This window comes from Lactuca virosa, chromosome 9 (assembly GCF_052849685.1).
Source record: "Lactuca virosa cultivar CGN04683 chromosome 9, Lactuca_virosa_CGN04683_v6, whole genome shotgun sequence".
Taxonomy (NCBI): domain Eukaryota; kingdom Viridiplantae; phylum Streptophyta; class Magnoliopsida; order Asterales; family Asteraceae; genus Lactuca; species Lactuca virosa.
This window is the reverse complement of record NC_136434.1, coordinates 89,160,729-89,166,873: the sequence shown is the minus strand read 5'-3', so window position 1 is coordinate 89,166,873 and position 6,145 is coordinate 89,160,729. Positions and strand designations below refer to the sequence as shown.

At 37.3% G+C, this 6,145-nt stretch overlaps 1 long non-coding RNA gene across 1 annotated transcript; it reads left to right on the top strand.

The window, feature by feature from the left end:
• Positions 1–1,410: 1,410 nt before the first annotated feature.
• LOC145137109 (uncharacterized) lies at positions 1,411–3,062 on the top strand. The gene is made up of 3 exons (XR_013720874.1): positions 1,411–1,453; positions 2,381–2,444; positions 3,013–3,062. It is a non-coding gene; the product is annotated as an uncharacterized LOC145137109 (long non-coding RNA).
• The last annotated feature ends 3,083 nt before the right edge of the window (positions 3,063–6,145 follow it).

The window sequence follows — 6,145 nt, the reverse complement described above, 5'->3', positions numbered from 1 at the left end:
ACCCACTGAGTATAACGGGCCCCGCCCAAACTCATATAATGGGCCCCTCCCACTAAGTATAACGGGCCCCGCCCAATCTAATACAACGGGCCCCGTCCACCTAAACATATAACCATATAACCATATAAACATTCAAACACATGCGGAAATCACAAAGATAACAGCATACTGTACAATCATCAGGCCCCGCCCACATACAAATCATATATGCATAACCAGATACTAGTATACATAATAACTATCGGGCCCCACCCAGTAAGCATACAATCACATACATATGAAAGAGTCATGCATACATCTAGCACCCTACATAGAAAACTATGGGCCGACATTAGTTCCTTCGACCCGCTAAACATAGTGAGGAAACTCACCTCGCACTATCGAATCTCATAGATATAATCTCTAGGTACTAGACCGCAAGAATCTCCGCGCTATCAATCACAAGTTAATGATCTATCAATAATCGGATCCAACCCACACAAAGTGTCCAAACTAGGGTAAACTACCTTTTTACCCTATTCATAACTTGGCCCAAAGCCAAGGCCTAATTCAATAATCCAAAAGCCCAAATTCCAATTAAACACCTAAGGCCTAAATATGGCCCAATTATGCAAATTGGGCCCAAATCCCATACTGGGCTTTTCAAAATAATTATCAATCCAAAACCTGATGGCCCAATAGGGTCCACAACATCTAAGCCCAAAAGATATCCTAAAACGAAGCCCAAACACTGAAATCCATTCCTACTGAGTACGTAGGGCGTACTTAGCTTGTACGCTAAGCGTATTGGCTTAAGGGATTGTACGCTACGCGTACAGTGTGACATCCGCCTAAAATGGATTCGGGTCAACCCAACCCAATTGGAAATTTAATAAACCCTACTCAAGATTACTTGACGCTAATAGGATCAAAACCCATACAATACGATATAACTTGACGTTAATAGCAACATAGTATTGTACAACGTTATAACTATAATCAAAGTAAATTATGATACCATATTAAAATCAAATCAAAGTATAAGGCTCTAATTAAATTAAAAGAATTAAACTTGAATTCTCTAATTAAACTTCAAATCAAAGTAGATTGTTATAATCAAATAATAACCTATCTTTTATAAAACTCCATTTTTATAAACTTTACATTAAATTTTATAAAACTCTATTTTTTATAAACTTTACTTTAAATTTTATAAAACTCTTATATTAATTATGTAAAAGATGCTTGTGTTAGTGGGAAATTATGAAGACCACCAAAAGCAAAAAAGATTATTCCCATGGTCTCCCACTCACACCTCCCATCCACTTTCCTTTCCTTTTTCTCTTCACCACTTAAATCTTCTCTATTCTTTCTCTCACTCTCAATCTCGAAATTTCCTCCAAGAATACTCATATTCCATCCAAGAACAATCTATTATACTCAAATCTTCATCCCTCTTGAAGCATTCATCAAGGTATGTTGTTAAAAGTTTCAAATTTATACAAGAAACAAATTAAATCCACCAAAATATCTAAAACTCATTTTTTGCATAAACCTGATTTTTCTCAGAATACCATCAATAAAATAAGAAGTTCTGGAAATTTTCAGAAAATAACTTATTTTTATTGAATTATCATAATTATTGCAATAAAGTAGGGAAATAATTCACATAAAATACTTGTTGTATTCAATAAATTCTGAGAAAATTCTGGGATGACCTGTATACTGATTAAACATGATATATGAAGTTTCATGAATTTATATTACTGTTTACTATTATTTATGATTTTATTGATTAATTAATAATGAAATATATAAAAAATACTTCCCATAATCACAAATATCTGAAACTTATACACTGGGCTCTACATCATGTTATAAAACTATGGTTAATTTTACAGATTTTTTGAGAATCATTTACTATTTTTCCCGAATTTTGTGTTGTTTAATCATTAAAATATTAAATAAATACTAAAACAGTTCAGAAAAATATACAAATTTTACAGTAATTCATATTGTATGAAATAATGATTTCCTAATAATTTCATAATTTTTCAATACTGTTTACTATTTAAAACTATTTTCCTAAGTATTTAAGCATGTAAAAATGCATTTTAATGATTATTTCATATAAATAATTGTTAAAATCTGTAAATAATTATAATTGGGCAAGTTATTATTTTAATAAGAAATTATTAAAATCTGGCCTAAATTGAAAATATAAATTAATTATGCAAAGTAAGTAATTCAATTTAAAATTCATTTAACAAATAAATACCTTAATATTATAATCAAAATGAATTATTGTTAATTCATCTAATATAAGAATATGTGTCTAATTATTTATTAATACTCCATTCTTGTTTAGCAGTTCCTAAACCAAAACTATTAATTATATTAGGTTCTACGCCATTTTGACGCGAATCGTCTATTGTACGACACACGCATTTCGTTTTGGGACTAATGTGAGTAATCTACCCCATATTTTATAATTTTCAATACTTTTGGGGTGTATCATGTGGTTCTAATATGTTCCAACTTCATTTTATTGTTTTATCACAATTGAGACATTGTTGGGACATTTATACGTGAGTCATTAATGGTATAACTATTGTTCGTTTACGCTACATGTACTTGTAGTGCATTATTATTTTTAGTCTAATCTCCATGACTATGCCCGTATTCTTGAGGTACGTTATGGACAATAATAGCGCTATTGGGTTGACCACCCCGCCTTGGGACGCTAAGGTGATTGATCACACGTGGTTGAGTGTGTATGATGATTAGATGCTCCATCCTATATATATATTTATATATATACATATGTATATATATAGGGTGAGGACTTATTGTTGTTGTTATCAATTGTTAATCAATTTTTGATTTATAAACCGTTATCTCAAATACAATTGTTTGGCGACTTCAAAAGAAAACAGATTTCAAATTATAAATGTTTCAACTTCACAATTTTCTCTACTAAAATTTGATTACTCACCAACTCTCGTAGTTGACCTGTTTTTACCCATGGTGCAGATTTGAAGAATGAAGAATGATGAAAAATAGGTTGCGCCTTAGAAATCCACAAGACAATTTAAATTTGATGTAATAAATGTTGTTCGTATTTGGATATGTATTTGTATGTTGTGGATCTTGTGTGCATACTTAGTACTTAATTGAATATAATCATATTATAACATAGTTGTCATGAGACTTTGAACAATATATCACGCCTTGATCGATTCCGACAAGGATCGGGGTGTGACATACAAGCTTGTACACCCAACGTATTCCTCCATTCAGCCCAATCTCATTTTTCTTCCTTAATCCGTTAAGACATTGACCCAAAACATAGATCTGACTTCCTTGAGCTGGATAATCACGTAAAGTTCCTAACTTTACGTTCATGCATGACTAAATGAAGCTCTTAAAGCTCAATAGGACTTATTAGGTAACTTAACGCATGCATGTGACCTTAAACCTCATAAAGCTTGCACCTTTATGCTTAAGAACCTCATAACAACTCAAATCTAAAATAATAAATCCTTCAAACATCTTAAATCATCAATCAACCCAAAAAGGGAACCAAAAGCATGAAAATCAAGACAATAATAGATCTAAGCTTTAACAAGTCAAGGTTTCAACTTGAGACCTCTAGGAGCTTGCAAAGTGATGAATGATTCTGGATCTCTAAGTTCCCCACCAAGCTATGAACCTTCATCCTTCTTCAATCTCTTCAAAATGAGCAAAACAACACCAAATTCTCCTCAAGAGCTCAAATGCACATTATAGGAAGCTAAGGGTTGATTTAGTGTTTTAGGAGGCTTAGGGACTGATAAAGAGGCCAACCCTAAAGACACAAGATGCTTAAATAGGGTACACACACTTAAAATTAGGGTCTCTTGCATCCCTCGTACGCCCAACGTACTCCTCGTACACCCAGCGTACGAGGCCGAGGCTTCGCGATCCTTCGCACTAGGTATGCTAAGCGTACACCAGTGTACGCCCCACGTACTACACTTCGCACCAGTACGCCCCGTGTACTCCCTATGTACGCCCCGTGTACTAGGGTTTCCTCTTAAACCCTAAAATTTTGTGAATGCCATAACTTCTTCGTTATAAATCTGATTCCGACGATCCTTTTATACACGAAAAGGTAACAAGAAGCTCTACGCTTTTATCCACTCCCCTGCCATAAAATTTCTCGAACAAGAATCCAATTTCCGTAAAAGCCCATAATGCTACTTTACCAAAATACCCCTTCGCTCCAAAACCTAATTCAAACACCCGAATCATCTAAATTACGTCACCCACACCCAAATGGGTAACGATTCGGGACAGGGCGTTACAACTCTCCCCCGCTTAAAGTAGATTTCGTCCTCGAAATCATTCCTTACCATTCCCGGCATGCTAGAACAACCTGAGCGTCACAACCACAACCCCGAGCATACCACAACCTTCCAAACAACACCAAAACCAACCCTAGCAGGGCTCTCCAACCTGAAGATGAACAGATCCTTTCTCAGCCTAAAACAATCCCATGGAAAATAACCACGCAAAATAATCACATCCACACATCCTGAAATTTGAAATCTCGAATTGGTCCGACTCCCTGAGAGACTACCCATACTGAACCATTGCTAATTCCATTCTACTTATCCCCTAACCGACTACTCAACTTCTGATAACCGGAGGTTCTCCCTAGAAAACAGAATTGCAGACCAAACGTTGTTTCCGACAATCTCTCCCCTGACCAAATGGATTAGATATTACATCGAGAGAAGGCTCATCCCGATGATAACAATTCCATGAATATAAAGAACAACAAGCGACAACTGGGAGATACACCTTCTAGTGCTGAACAAGACACTACTTCCTTTAACTGCCGAACCAACATACCGCTGCTGAAATTCCGAAACCCCATATGCCTAACCCCCACATATCTAGAACCAATCCAAAACATAATCACAAGAACCTGATCTATCATCAAAACTGAAACCATCCATTTAACCCCGAACCCTTCAACTGATACCCTTGGCATAAATATTCCTTAATTCTTATCCTACTGAAATGAAGACCTTGTCCATAAATTCCCGCGATCCCCAACGTGAGTTCCCACTAAGAACTAACTCGGTACTTAACTCATAACCCGAGATCCAAGGATCTACATTTTCATTTCACCCGAAACCTTCTTATTCATAATAACCCCTCACTAACCTAGGATACATACAGGTTTCTAAACAATCACAGAGACTAACAGTCTCACACCTTGTCCTGCCACCAGGTTCCCAAGAGTCCAAATAACAAGGCTACCTAGCCTATATACCCCTCTGCGTCACACACTGACCACAAACTAAATCCTGTAACCCAAGATCCAAAACCTTACTCAACGGTCTCTACCAGGTCCCACCTGCATTTCCATATACACACGGGCCTCACCCAGGTGTCCTACCCAAACTATACCAAGGAGCGGCCTCGCCCATGGGTCCCACCCACCCATAGTTACATTCACCCGACTCCGCCTCAGACCCCAATGGTCCTCAACCTGAAACAGAGAAATGCACCTCTACAATCTTGTCCTTCGTGCCCAACACACAAACTGATCCTCCCCTAAACTCGTGACCACCTCATCGATAGGCTACCTTGACTGGTGAATGCTACGATCCCATAGTAGTCTTACAAAACTTATAACCAACCATGGTTACCGCCCCTGGTTTCACCACACCCAAACCATCTCAACCACAATTATCCTGAATCGAACCCGCATTCGACTGAAATCAATAAGGTGTTTAGGTCATGCTTCAAACCCCAAAGCCTTCATCAGACAAGAACAGGCAGCGAGGCCCTAAAACAGCCCTCGACCTGGATCCATCCACAAACCTATTGTGCATAACCAAGAAGACGCCGACCAGCTGTTGGAAGTTACCTGAACTCCCACTTACACAACCTCAATCCAAACGACCACTTGGTTCGTCTCCCTTCCTGACCAGGATGTGAAACTTGCCATAGTTCCACACCCGATCCAAATCTCGGAAATTCTGATCGATTCTCCCCCACTTGGATTCGACGAAGCTCTCTCATCCCATAAATCTGATGGATTCCCAACCCATCAACCTCATATAACATGGACCGCCTATGACTTGCGCTTACCAATACTAGCGGTCCATTA